This window comes from Ictidomys tridecemlineatus, chromosome 3 (assembly GCF_052094955.1).
Source record: "Ictidomys tridecemlineatus isolate mIctTri1 chromosome 3, mIctTri1.hap1, whole genome shotgun sequence".
Classification (NCBI taxonomy): domain Eukaryota; kingdom Metazoa; phylum Chordata; class Mammalia; order Rodentia; family Sciuridae; genus Ictidomys; species Ictidomys tridecemlineatus.
This window is the reverse complement of record NC_135479.1, coordinates 53,206,756-53,222,013: the sequence shown is the minus strand read 5'-3', so window position 1 is coordinate 53,222,013 and position 15,258 is coordinate 53,206,756. Positions and strand designations below refer to the sequence as shown.

Sequence of the window (15,258 nt, the reverse complement as noted above, 5' to 3'; positions counted from 1 at the left end):
ACACTTGGTAATAATCAAGGTGCCTGATTGCCCTGAATAACATTCTAGGCTGTCAGAATATTTCAAGGCTGCGAATTAGCATTTCAAAACCTTTTGAAACCAGGGTAGGAGGGCTTTTTCCCTTAGCTGAGGGTTCGCAGGGCTGGCTGTGAAGAAGCACACCTGCAAGAAGCTGTATTTCTGGATCTGAATATTGGAAAGGGGTCTCAAAAAAAAAAAAAAAACCACATCAAGAAGGTTGAGAAACATTTCGGTTCCATAATCAAACCGCCTGAAATTTCCGGGAAGGGTCTGAGTTCAGACCTTCTGTTCCCTGTCCCTATAATTCATTAAAGCATCCCGGAAATCCCAACTCTCAGGCAACAGAAACAACATTTTTCTACATTGCTTATCCAGCCCAAGCAAGAGCATAAAAATCTTTGTTAGGCCACGGCCTCTACTTTGGAGTCGGGACAACTTCATTCCAAGAAAGTGTGGGGTCACTGAAATACAACAATGACCTTCAAGATTTGAGGGTAGCAGTCTGAGCATGTGGGAATAAAAATCTACTGAGATACAAGACTGATTGAAGAATAAAACGGCCAGATTTGATGGGTCAGAGCCCTATCCCATGCCACCCTGGGCACCATTACATCAGACTTGCCCCCTACTAAAAAGTAGAGCCCCCATTGCCCAGCAGTGGTTCTCCAAGTGTGGTCCCCAGCAGCATAATCACCACCTGGGACTTTGTTAGACAGGCAAAGTCTGGGGCCCCACCAGGGTCTGTGAATCTCCAGAGAAGGGACCAGCAATCTGTGCCTCTCTGATGCATACCAAAATGTGAAAACCACTTGCACAGACATATCCCTCATCCTCCAGCCTGCTGGCCAATTTACCCACACCACTTCTGCTCCATGGCTCACTATAAGCCCAAGTTCTCTGACTGGATGGCTCCTTCAAAAGTCAGTTTTATCCTTCCCCTTTGGGCCACCATGGCTCATTCCACTCACATGCCTAGAATCGGATATCTGCCTCACCCCTTTCTTCTACTGTCACTCATCCCCCCCCCTTTTTTTTTTTTTTGGAGAGGTACCTGAGACTAAGACCTCTTTTACTTCTTCCACCTAGCTTCTTCTACTTCCTTGGGAACTGAGTGTCTACCATATGCTTAAGTATTTTATGCAGGCCCTGATCCTCAGAAATATCCAGTTAGATCGATTTTTTTTGGTCCCATTTTATGGATAATCCACAATGTTAACCCTTAGGACTTGGCTGGCAGGGTATGTGGTACCACATCTGCAATCCCAGCTACTCAGGAAGATTGCAAATTCAAGGCCAGTCTGGGCCACTTGGAGAAACCCTGTCTCAAAATAAAATAAATAAAAAGCTGGGAGTGTAGCTCAGTGGTGGAACACACAAGGTTCAATCAGCAGTACAAAAAAAAAAATAACTTGGCTATTTGGGGTCACCTAGGGCCCTAACAGATCCCCACATACTTCTGTATTCTGCATGCAATATAATACAATAATTGATGCTCATACAGATGACCTGAGTCATTAAGAAAAAGCTGGATTATGCCTGGGCTGCTCTGTTGGGGTGTGGCTCATTGGTAGAGGGCTTGCCTACCTTGTGAAGCCCCGAGTTCCATCCCCAGCACTGCACAAAACAAATCCCACTTCAAGGAACCCAGGTGTCATTTTCTGCCCTGATGTGGAACCTCTCCAACTGATCATGAGGCTGATCAATGAGGCTTCACTGTGGGTCAACAATACCACCTCCCTGCCTCATAGTTTAGTGGAGATGTTTTATAAACAATGCCTGGCAGACGAATTATAAAAACGAGGAAGAAACAGCCGTCAAAGCAGGTTATGGAATGGAAAATACCCGAGAGACCCATGAAAACAGGGACCTGAAGGTGCATTCACCAGAGAGAGAGAAGGAGGTGCAAGGGCCACACAGGGCCCCAGGAAGGCAGATCCCCAGGGAGAACAGAATGTAAATGAACAGCAAGAGCCCAAGTGATCATTAGGAAACAGACTCAGGGGTCACAGAATCTGTGTGCAATCAGTCACATGGAAAACTGAGAACTAAGTGATGAAATTATTTCAGCTAACGCACTCCCACCGCCTATTGTTTATACAGTAAATTCAGCGAGGTCAAGAATTAGGTTGTATAACTTGGTCCCAGGGAGGCTTAGGGGTCCTTCAGCCATGTTGGGGGGAGGGGGGAGGATAGGGGGAAGGAAGGGCCGGAGGGGGAAAAAGAGTTGGAGGAGGAGGAAAAAGATGATATACTCCAGTTGTCCTCCTTCGACAACACTGTCTGTAGCCAGAGCAGTTCACACTCAACTTTTACCTGATTTCCTCACTTGAGTTGGCAGAAAGAATCCTGGCTGAATAGCATCGGAAAAACAGGTGGAGCAAGATGACACCCAGTGTAACATCACAGAGGGGTCTCTGCTTAATTGATGAGAGAATGGGGTTCCCAGCAAGCACAGAAGGCAAGCTCTTAACTCTCTGGTCTCTTGGTCCTTGTACCAGACCAGCCCCTGAACCGATCATTTTCCTGTCAAAGCCACTCACTCCCTCTGCTGCCAGCCCAAACCAAAGCAACCCTCTCCCTCGTCTCCAGCAATAGCGGGTCAATCCTCTGTCCACCCTCTATACGACTCACCTGCCCGGGGCACACCTGTCTGGTGCCACCCGTGGCCCAAAGGGTCAAAGTTGTCCTCACGGGTCTTGAAGAAAGTCTCAGGGCACTCTGATTCCGCTCTCACCCCATGAATAACCCTATAATAGTCCACTTTGTTTACTAGAATAAAACACCTGAGACAAGCTAACTTTAAAAAGAAAAGAGATTTATTTAGCTTACCATTATAGAAGTTCAAAGTCCAGACTCAGTTGGCCTCATTGTTTTGGCCTCTGGTAAAGGCCTGGCATGATGACATTACAAATGGCAGGGACACATGCAGGAGAAATCACACCTCAAAACAGGAAGCCAGAGAGAGGTTGGGGGTCTCCCAGTTCCTTCCAAGGACATGCCCTAAAAATGACCTAAGGATTTCCTGTGAGGCCCCGCCTCTTAAAGGCCCACTTCCCAACTCTGCCACCCTGAAGACCAACCTCCCTATACATGAACTTTGTTGGGGGGACACACTGAAACCATATCTAAACCACAGCAACTCCTCTGAACTCCAGCAAGGACAGGGGCTTCCATGTCTCCCCATATACCAGTGACCTGATCATTTCATTTCTCCCTGGTCCCTTCACTGAAACTAGTGAAACCCAAAGGAAGATGGTGTACCCAAGTCACATTCTGAGGCTCCATCAAGTACACCTAAGCCACTCCCCATCAGCCTGCAGGAGGTGTTTTGCAGACCAGGGGGATGTTTGCTACAAACAATTGCTGGGTTGTGAACATTTCCTAAGGAAAGGAAGAGAGTTGCTTGTGACCTCTGACCTTTCACGACCCTCCCTTTCACTTTCAGCAAGGGCTCTTTCCGTGGGTGCTTAATAACTGCTCTAAACGAGTTTCTGCTGCAGGCTCTGGGCCTCTTGACTTTGGCCACATCTCACAGGGTGGGAATCCCTATTTCTTGACTCTGAACAGAGCAAACTGGATCAGATGCTCAAACACTGCATGCCGGGACCACAGGTATGCTCCTGATGAGCTGGGCTCCTGGGCCCATTCATTCTGAGCAGTGCCCCACACCCCAGAGTGCCCCTCCTCAGCCCCAAATGCCCTGGGCCATCATCAGCACCCACACACTCCACCCCAGGCTGGCAAAACCAGTGTTTGGCTCAGAGCCATTTGCATGGAAGCAGACCTGCAGGGGATCTCAAAATCAGGTCATCCAGCCCAGGGCACTTCTCTGCGGCTCCTTTGCCCCATTATCCACCAGCAACCAGACAGTCCGCCGCCCTCCCTGGAACCTTCCTTCCAAGGGCTTCCCAGAGGTCTCAGAATCACCTCTCAACTCCTCACGGCGTCCACAAGATGGCGGCCCTCCTGCCTTCCTCTCCTCTCCCTCCTCCCCCACCCCACTGGCCTTTGTTCCTCATACAGGGCAAGCTCCTTCCTGCCTTAGACTTCCACACTTTTCCTCCTGCCCTGGACTGGTCTTATCTCCAAATCTCTGCAGGACGGGGCTCTTTCTTTCTCAGGTCTCAGCTCCACATGCTATTGTCAGAAAGGCCACCTCGGGTGGGTGCTTTGTCTAAGGCCCCCCCCCTCCACTCACTCCCTGATATTAGCGCCCATTGTTGCGTCTTTAACGTCTGTCCCCTCCACCACCGATCATCAGCGTCAGGAGAATGGAGACCCCGCCTGTCCATTGTGGTGTCTGCCACCCTGAGAACTCTGCCTGTGAACAGTGGTGCTCGGTCACAGTCGTTTGAGTCCGTGAATGAATGAGTGAATGAATGAATCGGTGCATGAATCAAGGCAGCAAAACCGATCAGATGGGTCCCACCCAGTGGTCCTCAGATCAACTGGGTGCCCTGGGCCCAGAGGAGCTGAGACCCAGCAGATTCCAGTCCAGCCTCTCCTGAGGCGCCCTGGTAGCCACTAAACCAAGCAAGATGCTGCCAAGCCGGCATGTGCACTCAATTCCTCTTTTTCATAACACAGATAAAACTTTTACACTGTCCATTTAAACCACCATTGTTTGGCCCTCCTCTAAGGAAACTTCAAAACTAAAATTCCTTTCTCCCCTCATTTCGCCCGCTTTGTTGAGACAGAAATGCTCCATTTAGCATTCCTAAAGAGCCATTAGCATCCCAAAGCTCTTGTTGTGCTTGCTCGGCTGGAGGCTTGTGTTCCTGATGGACGGCGGCTCGGGCAGAGATGCACTAGCTGAAACGCAGCCCCTGGTGCCCCTGCCACTTGGCATCATCTCCCTCCTCGCTCGCCAAACCCCGAGCTGCCCCCTGATTTCGGATATTTAGCGTGTATTCTCTTTCTCTGACTCTTGTTCTGCAAAATCTCTCTTCTCTTTCTGCCTCCCACGGCACCTTCTAATAAATGCGGTGGGGTGGGGGGTGTCTTTTTCATTCCAATGAAAGACCCCCCTTAACAAGGCAAGATGAACATCCCCCCCCCCATGATAGGGGGTTAAAGCCTTTCCTCCTGCCCCTCTTTCTTTCTCTCTCTCATTCCTCAAAGAGGAAGCCAAAACCATTTCCCCCAACCAGACATGTTGGACACACCTGGGCAGGTGGAAGGCTACAGTGAGGGATCTTGTGTCACCATGCTCTGAACAGGTACAGGCACCAGTGATTCCTCCAGCAGGTAACACTTCAGCTAGTCAGGGATTCACCCTGCGCGACCGACCGATTCAACGTTCTAGGTAACTGCCTTGCTGCTGAAATTAGACTACAAATCAGACAAAAAAAAAAAAATTCTAGAAATGCCAACCCAGCTAGCTTCTTTCACTGTCTGCTCTTTAGCCTGAATTCTCCGTTTTTATGGCAGCCTCACATTCTCCACCTAGGGCGTGAAAGATCAAAAATCAGGCACCCAATGGGGAATCCAGCCAAGCAAACATGAGACCACCCAGACTCTGGGAGAGCCACCTCAGAGCTCCAGTAGAGCTTGCCCCTGAGTGAGGAGCACCCACTGCCTGGGACTGTGAGGCCTTGGTGGCAAGATGCCTCACCTTTGTGAGCCCTCTGTTAAGAGAGACAAGACACTCCCCCTTTTCACCCGTGAATCCACCAGCGCCATGAACCATTTGCTGGCTCTTTGTACAACTGATCATTTCATCTGAGTTAACAGATCTCTTTCATTTCTGGCGAGTGCTCTCTAGATAGGCTACCTAGGAGCAAGACCTTGAAGGTCTCTCTCTTTTTTTTTTTAATATATACTTTGCAGTAATGTATTTTTTATCCACTGTGTATTAAACACCTGCAATGCACCAGGATATCCTCCTCTTTCCTGAAGACACAAACACAACAGCCAGGCTCTGTTCCTGGGGGGATTCGAGTTTGCTGGGGGTGGGACAGGTACTCAGGAAAGAAAGCTTTTCAGATGTTCTACAGCTAATGCCCACAGAGAACCTGGGTTACACAGGACTTTTGCTGCTAGACTTACTTGTGTCTTGGAGAAGCAAGAACACGAGGTGACTTTCATAACCAGTTAATGGGTAATAAAGTGACCATTAATCCAGGCTTTTACAAACAGCACTCCCAAATATCCTCACACTGCAGCAGCAGGAAGGACCATTTCATTCCAATATCTACCATGTTTTGGAAGAAATCGGGCTGGTGTGGGAGGAGAGCTTAAGACAATGGTCAACAAGCTTTTTCTGTAACAGGCCAGATAATAAGTACTTTTAGGCTCTGCAGGCCACACGGTCTCTGTTACAACTACTCCACTGTGCTCTGGCCCAGAACCCAACCATAAGACAAAACATCAGCAAATGGGTGTGGCTGTGGTCCAATAAGAACAAATTTATTTTTAAAAAAATGGGCAACAGACAGAATATGGCCCCAGGGCCTATGGTTTCATCCTCACTCAGTCCAGCATTGAGGAATCATCAATTTCTGGTTCTTCACTAATTTAAGGAGTTAAATTGATAATCTACTTAGCTGGGTAATGATAGCAAACTCAGTTAAGTCATATATTTCCTGAAACCAATGCTCATCCAAAAGTACCCACCGAGGGCCTTCTCTGTGCCAGAAACACGAGGGGTACACAGCTGTGATAAGGAATGCAGTCCCTCTGTCCAGGGCTCATGCGTCAGTCATGGCCGAGGCAGGATTTTGTCTTGACACATACAGGGTATCCGACTCCATATCATGGAGTCCTGTCAGTGAGCCACACAGAGCTCTGTCTCTGCCTGAAGCATTATACTGTAGGGTAAGAGCACACTGGTTCACAGAGCCATTTCCAGACTGATAGACATTGTTGTTCGGTCTCATACCCACAGACACACACCCAGATTTACCAGTGACAGATGTATCTATTACCAATAGACTGAAGCCTTTCTGTGCACATGTAAATTTCTGTAAGAGGGCGGTGAGAGATGGGATTGGAACGGCCCAGTCATTTAAAAGACACTTGGTCATGCTAAGAGTCCTTGATTGTGCCTTTGATCTGGTTCACGTTCTTAGAAATGCATACCTTTGGTCATATGGGCAACCCAAGGGAAAGAACACGGAGGGAGCTATGTAAAAACATGGGCTGAAACACTACTTGACACCACCACTTCTGATTTACTTTACAATTACTCAACTAAGAGCATCGGAGACTAATGAGATATGGGTCAAAGGGTACAAAGTCACCTGTCCTTGAGAGAGCATGAATAAATTATGGAGATGTTTTGTACAGGACCGGTCAGGGTAACTAATGATATGAAGAGAAGATGTTACATGTTCCCATCACACACACACACACACACACACACACATGCACACGTGCACAAATAGCTATGCGAGGCAATGGACATGCTAATTCGCTTAACCGTGGTAATCATTTCACAATATATTGGTATATCAAAATACACTGTGTGTTTTAAATACATATAATTTTTATTAGCCAATTATACTTCAGCTGTCCGCTGGATACTCTCCCTGGGTGCGCTGGCTGATTTACCTCTAATGAATAGGACCCACGGTCAGTCACAGGGAAGGCTCTTGGCAATCCTGGAGTGGAGGCAGGAGAGCTTCCCGGGACGGTCTAGCCTGTCTGCGAGCTCTGAGGAGCTGGATTTCTGAACTCAAATGCCAAGCCAGGCCTGGCACTGGCCAGGTTGAGAATTTCCTTTGTGTCTGAAAAACCCTTTTTGTTTGAAGTTGGTGTAACTCGAAGCGGCCTGCCAAGCAGAGCCGGTGAGAAAGTTCCTAGTCCAGGCTGCTTTCCCGGGGGGCCCCCACAGTGCTCTCTGCCCTTGCCAGGGCCACTTCCCCATCTCATCCCCCTGGGTCAAAATCCCCCCCCCTCTCCCTGAGCCACCTTTTCTCAGCTACCAGGCCAGGGTGCTGAGGTGGCTTGGTGCCAGGCTGAAACAGCCCAAAAATGAGGATTTATATTCTCTCACTCCAAGGTCAGAGGGGGACCGAGTTAAACCACACAGAAAATCCCCTTCTGAGTGCGTGAGCCACTGGAGAGGCCTGGGATTTATTTCCTGAGCGCCTGGTAGCACAAGCACTATGGTTAGTAAAGATTCTCTTCCATTAGGACATAGACATGATTAACCCCACTTCACAGATGAGGAAACTGAGGCTGAGGTGCTCCAGATCTAGCTGGTCCAGAATGGAGCTGGGAGTGTAGGTGAGGCTTACCTAATTCTAAAACTTGAGCTTTTTTTTTTTTTTTCCCACGATACCCATAGTTTCAAACTGAGACTCATGATACTTGAGGACGGTGATTAAAAAAAAAACTCTCAATTTGAAATAATTTTAGATTTAACAAAAATCCCACAAGATGGTGCAAAGAAGTTGTATGCCCTTCACTCATTCCCCAAACATTAATTATCTGCTACGTTCATCCCATCATGATGAAAACCAGGAAATCGAATATTATTATCTGATCTACAAACCTTATTCTGCTTTCATCAACTGTTCCCCGAAAGACCTTTGCTGGTCGGAATGGATCCAGTCCCGACTCTTCCACGGCGTGTAGGTCTCCTTGGTCTCCTTCAGTCTGGGACAGTCTCTCAGCCTCTCAGACTTCAATGATCTTGATGGCCATTGGTTTTCTAGAATGTCTCTCTTTGGGGATCATCTGATTTTCTTCATTATTAAATTCAAGTTATGCGTTTTAGCAAGAATCCCACAGAATCCTTCTTGGGACAGCCTGTCAGACTGCCCATGAAGTCAGACTGTCCATCCTGTGACCGACGGGTAACGCTGTCTCCGATCCCATGGTTAATGTGGCATCTGCCAGGTTTCTTCACTGTGAGGTTACTTTTTCCTTTTGTACCTGTAGAAAGAAGCCCTGACTAGTTCTATGTAAATATCCCATTTTTCATCATGTTTTATCCCTCACTTTAGAAGATCTGGCGAGTCTTGTCTGCAACCATTGGTTATTTTTAACAAACAAATATTTTCTATTTTCATGGTTCTCTCTACATCTGTTCTCTGGAATTCTACTGGAAGGAACAATGGACTGTGATTCTTAAAATTCTGGTGTGTGTTTGTTTCACCTAAAGTTTTCCCCCAAATAGAGATTTCTAGGTCCTCCACCCAGAGATCTGACTTCTTTAACTCAGGAGAGGGCTAGGCACTTGTTAGGCAAGTGCTTTACCCAGTGGTAGAGCTACAGCAGGCTGCATCTCCAGCGTGTTTTGGTTTTTTTTTTTTAATATTATTGAGATATAATTCACACACCATTCAATTCACCCATTTAAATTGCACAATTCTGTGTCTGTTAGCAAACTCACAAAGTTGTGCATCACCATCTAATTCTAGAACATTTTCATCACCCCATAAAAGAGAACCATATCCATTAGCAGTCACTCCCCATTTATTTATTCTTTGCTTCTCCATCTCTGGCTACCATTAAACTGCTTTCAGGCTCTATAGATGTGCCTATTCTGGACACTTCATAGGAATTAAATTATATGTGATTATTATGATTGTGACAAACTTCTTAGCACCATATTTGCAAGGAATATGCATGTCTTAGTATGTTTAAATACTCCATTCCTTTCTATGGCTAGATAATATTTCATTATATGGATATACTATATTTTATTTATTTGTTCATCAGCTGATGGACATTTGGATGGTATTTGCTTTTTGGTTCTTATGAATAATGTTGCTATGAACATCTGCAGACAGGTATACACCTAGGAGTTCTGGGATTGTTGGGTCATATCATAGGTATGTTTAACCTTTTGTGGAATTACTTTCTAACATGGCTGCAATGTTTTATATTCCCCACCAGCAGTGCAGGAGAGTGTCAATTTCTCCACATCCTCACCAATACTCATTCTTACCTGTCCTTTTAATGATAACCATCCCAGAGGGTGTGAAGAGTCATCTTGTTGTAGGGGTTTTTTGGTTTTGGTACCAGGGATTGAACCCAGGGGAGCTTAACCATTGAGCCACATCCCCAGCCCTTTTTTATATTTTATTTTGAGACAGAGTCTCACTGAGTTGCTTAGGGCCTTACTAAATTGCTGAGGCTGGCTTTGAACTCACGCTTCTCCTGCCTCTGCCTCCTGAGCTGCTGGGGATTACAGGCACCCACCAATAGCCCAGCCTCACTGTGATTTTGATTTGCATTTCCCTGATTAATAATAATGCTAAACATCTTTTCATGTGCTCATGGGCCATTGTACGTCTTCCTTAGAGAAATATCTATTCAAGTCTTTTGCCAGTTTTTAAATTGGGTTGTTGTTCGGTTCTAAGATTTGTTTATATATTCTTCAGATATTCTACATACTTAACCAGATACAATTTGCAAATATTTTCTACCATTCTGTGGGTCGTCTTTTCATTTTCTTGATATTGACCTTTGGAGCACAAGTTTAAAATTTTTTATAAACATTTATAAAACATTTTACAGTGGTTTTTTTTTCCCTTTGTTTGCACTTGGGATTTTGATAGCAATGCTCTATGAACAACTCCAAGAGAATTTTTCCAATGGCTTGATAAATATATCATAGAGGATATGTTGTTAAAATTGGTTGCCATGAAGTTGTTAGTAGTATTACTTCTTTGTGTGTGTGTTGCAGGGTGCTGGAGATTGAACCCAGGGCCTTGCGTGTGCTAAGCAAATGCTCTCCCACTGAGTTACATCCATAATGGTTTATTTTCCAGCCTTTACCAGATCTCTAATTCCTCATGTTGTTTGTGCCGCCTCCTTTTATTTCCTGACCAATCTTTCCAGATATTTGTTTTTATTAGTGTTTCCGAACAACCCACTTTTGGCTTTGGTGGATCCTCTCTGTTGAATATTTGTTTTCTAGTTCATTGACTTCTGCTCTTATTTTTATCTCTTCTCCCTCCCCCACCAACCCTCCTTTTTTTCTGGCTTATTCTGTTGATATAAAAAAAAATTCTTAAATTAGATACTTAGCTCATTAATTTTCAGCTTTTCTCATGCTTCTGGTATTCTATAAAACACACTCTTCTCTTTCGTATCTTTGTCTTTCAGCCATGAATTCATTGCCCCTTGGCAAAGGGATGAGGAGAAACATGGAGTGGGTAGCCTGCCCGTTCCTGTAGGAAAAGGCTAAGAAAACACTTCCAGAGGGCTGAGAGCCCCTGGGGGGGTGGGGAGGATGTTCCAAAGCCAAACCGCGCCATTTGGGGTCATAATTCATTATGGGAGGGGGGCACCCAGTGACAGTGAATCCTTGTGGCCTCACCATCTTGTCCTTGCAGACTGAATTCTATTTCAGCAAATCTCCTTTGCCAGGCCAAAAGGCAAGGAGGCAGATGCTCATATAAAGACTGGATGAGCCAAAGCAATAAACTCAGCCCCAGCTGTCAGGCCAAACTGCTCCAGCTTCAGGCTAGGAATCATCTTGCCCTTTCCTTTGCTTCTAATCCATATCACCCGTTAGTTAATTCTAGCCCTGGAGCCACTTAATGGTGAACTCCATTATCACCGTTGTAGAAGGTGAGGGCTGGAAGGGACAGAGAGATCATTTGTCCAACAGCTTCTCTGCACCAAGGAGACCGGAGCCCGGGTCATATATATTCCATTCCAGTTGATGCCACAGTACGTGTTTTGTGGTGTCAGTAGAAAATAACCAGCTTTGGACAAGAGATCTAGAGCACGTGCTTAGCCAACATGAGGCCCTGGGTTCAATCCCCAGGACACACACACACACACACAAACAGCTTTATGAATAATGCAGCCTGCTTGGAATTACACTTTTCAGATACAATTTTTTTTAATATTTATTTTTTAGTTGTAGCTGGACACAATGCCTTTATTTTATTTACTTTTATGTGGTGCTGGGGATTGAACCCAGGGCCTCATGCATGCTAGGCAAGCGCTCTACCACTGAGCCACAACTCCAGCCCATCAGATACAATTTTTGTATCCTCAGCTTCCACTTTGCATTCATTTGCCTTATATGCCTCTGCACAGCTCTTTGTTTTAAGGGTTATAAATGATTCGGTCACTTAATTTGTCAAAGACTGACAGTCATACATTAAAGTCTTCTATTAATATGTCCAGCAAAAAGAAAGCTAGAAATATAGGGTGTCTGAAGAAAAATATCTCAATAAGACTGATTTAATAAATATATTGAACTTTGTACACTAAAAATAGTTCTTTTTCAGTTACCATGGAACACTGATGGAGGTGATTATACACACACACACACACACACACACACACACACACACACACACGAGATTTTTCTAAAAAACAAATACAAACCAAACCAAAAAACTGTACTACCTGTAATACCAGCTGTGATAAACTAACATTATACATTAATTCCTAAACAATATGTGGTTTAGGATCTAACCCCCATAAATGAAAATCCAATTCATAAATAACTTGCAGGAATATATATATATATATAAACTACAATGACACAGTCACTTATAAAAACAATAACAATGAAGATAGTATGATTAAAATTTGAGGGAAGTAGTCAAAGCTACTCTAGAGAGGAAAAGTCATTGCTTTCAAGTGGCTTTATTGTAAAATAAGAATAAAAAGATAACATTAGCTAAACTGAGCATTCAACTCAAAAAAATTAGAAGGAGGGCTGGGGATGTGGCTCAAGCGGTAGCGCGCTTGCCTGGCATGCGTGCGACCCGGGTTCGATCCTCAGCACCACAAACCAACAAAGATGTTGTGTCCACCGAGAACTAAAAAATAAATATTAAAAATTTTCTCTCTCTCTCTCTCTCTCTCTCTCTCTCTCTCTCTCTCTCTCTCTCTCCTCTCTCACTCTCTCTTTAAAAAAAAATTAGAAGGATCCCCAAAATGCCCAAGAAATTAATAAGTGTTAAAAATTAGAGAATAAGAAAGCAATAAAACTTACTCAAAAATAGGCAGCATCCTGGAGTAGTAAGGTGATAAGAACACTGACTGAGAATAGACAGATCCTGTTGGAATTACATCTCCACCTCCGGACTTTATCGCTGTGTGACTTCAGACAAGTTAAATGTCTTAACTACTCAATCTTTTGTACAATGGAAATAATAGTACTCATTCAGAGTTGTAAAGATTTTTTAACATTAGACAGTACATCCAAAGTTCTTAGCACTGGGTCTAGCACACAGTGGGTATTCGATAAATATAATCAAGTGTTACTGCCGTTGGTTCCAAAAATTTCAAGAAAGCAACTAAGCCTAAGCAGAGAGTGAGAATAAATGTTCACCATTAGAAATTAGAAAGATGATATAGGCACATATGGAAATTTTTAATATATTTGTAGTGATTACCATATATAGCTCTATGCTTAAAAAAATGAAAATCTGGGAAAAGATTACTTTCTTGGATAATAAATTACCATATTTGACTCAAAAAAATGGTTGAAAATTCCTGAACAAACATATAAGCATGGAATAAATTGAAATGGTTATCAAATAACTAATTCAAAAAATGGAAGGGCCCAGATGGGCTAATTCTAGCAAACCTACAAGGACCAGCTATTTCTCATGCTACTTAAACTATTCCAGAGCACAGGCCAAAATGGAAACTCCCCACTTCATTTTACAAAGTTAGAATTTATACAAAGGACAATATAAGGACAGGAAAAAGTGTGCATATATGAATATATAACAGTGAATCCCAACATGGTATATAATTAAAATGCATCAATAAAAAATTGTGGAAAACATAAAGAAGGGAAATTTCAGGCAAATCTCATTTTTGAACATCGATATAAAAATCACAGGTGTGGTGATGCATACCTACAATCCCAGGAGCTTGGGAGGCTCAGGCAGGAGGATTGGGAGTTCAAAGCCAGCCTCAGCAAAAGAGAGGCACTAAACAACTCAGTGAGACCCTGTCTCTTAAAAAAAAAAAAAAAAACAAAACAGAGCTTCGGATGAGGTTCAGTGGTTGAGTGACCTTGAGTTCAATCCCTGCTAACAAAACAAAACAAACAAACAAAAAAAAAAAAAACTAGAAAAGAATGATATATCACCAAATGGACTTTATTCCAAGAATTTTGAAATAATTCAAATTTAGGCAATCACAAAACCACAATAAGACTTCATTTCACTTCACATCCACCAGAATGGCTGTAATCAGAAAGATACATATTAAATGTTGATGAGAATATAGGGAAACTGGAACTCTCGTATGTTGCTGGTGGGAATATAAAATGGTACAGCTCTTGGGGAAACCAGTTTGAGTTTCTCAAAAAGTTAAACACAGAGTTATCATATAACCCATCCAGTCTACTCCTAGGTGATCTACCCAAGAAAAATAAAAACATATGTTCACACAAAAACATGTACATTAAAGTTCATAACAGCATAATTCATAGTAAACCACAAAGTGAAAATAACTCAAATGTCCGTCAGCTGATGAATATATAAATAAATTTGGTATGTTCATACATTGGAATAGTATTCAGCCATAAAAAGAAATGAAACACTAACAATGCTACTATATGGATGAACCATGAAAACATGATGCCAATTGAAAGAAATAAATCCCCAAAGCCATACATTATATGATACAATTCATATTGAATACCCAGAAGAGGCAAATCTATAGAGAATGAAAGTAGATTGGTTGCCCATCGCTGGGGTGGGAGATAGAAAGTGACTGCTAAAAGATATAGCGTTCCCTTGGGGAAAGACAAAAATCTGGTGGTGATGATGATGATAATTTTGTGTGGTACTGGGGACTGAACTCAGGGGCATTCTACCACTGAACTACATTATCAGCCATTTTTAATATTTTATTTTGAAATCAGGCCTCACTATAGGTGCCCAAATTGGCCTCAAACTTACAATCCTCCTGCCTCAGCCTCCCAAACTACTGGTAGTAGAGTTCACTTCACCAACCCCGTGAAAAGAATTTTAAAAGAGCAAACTTCCCAGTGTATAGGAAGTAGAAGCCACTCTGTTGATGAAAGGACAAAAGTCTACAAACATTCTCACTGCAATCAGGATCAAAAAAAGGGTACACTTACCATTATTATAGACCATTACTTTGAAGGTCTAGCCAATGCAGTAAGACAAGAAAAATAAACAAAAGATTCAAGAACTGAAAAAGAGGAACTAAAATACTCATGACCTGTGGATTACAGTGGAAGTCCAAACGATCAGAATTAACTGAGACACTATGAGAACTAATTTAAAGAGTTCAATGAAGTTACAGGTTGCAAAATACATAAAAATCTCG

General features: G+C 43.6%; 1 protein-coding gene and 1 non-coding gene across 3 annotated transcripts in view; both read right to left on the bottom strand.

Annotated features, from left to right (window-relative positions):
* The window catches only part of Ntn1 (netrin 1), a 177,610-nt gene that overhangs the window by 145,750 nt on the left and 16,602 nt on the right, over positions 1–15,258 (bottom strand). The window lies entirely within an intron of this gene.
* Trnaa-agc (transfer RNA alanine (anticodon AGC)) lies at positions 11,884–11,956 on the bottom strand. Its single transcript has one exon. It is a non-coding gene; the product is annotated as a tRNA-Ala (tRNA).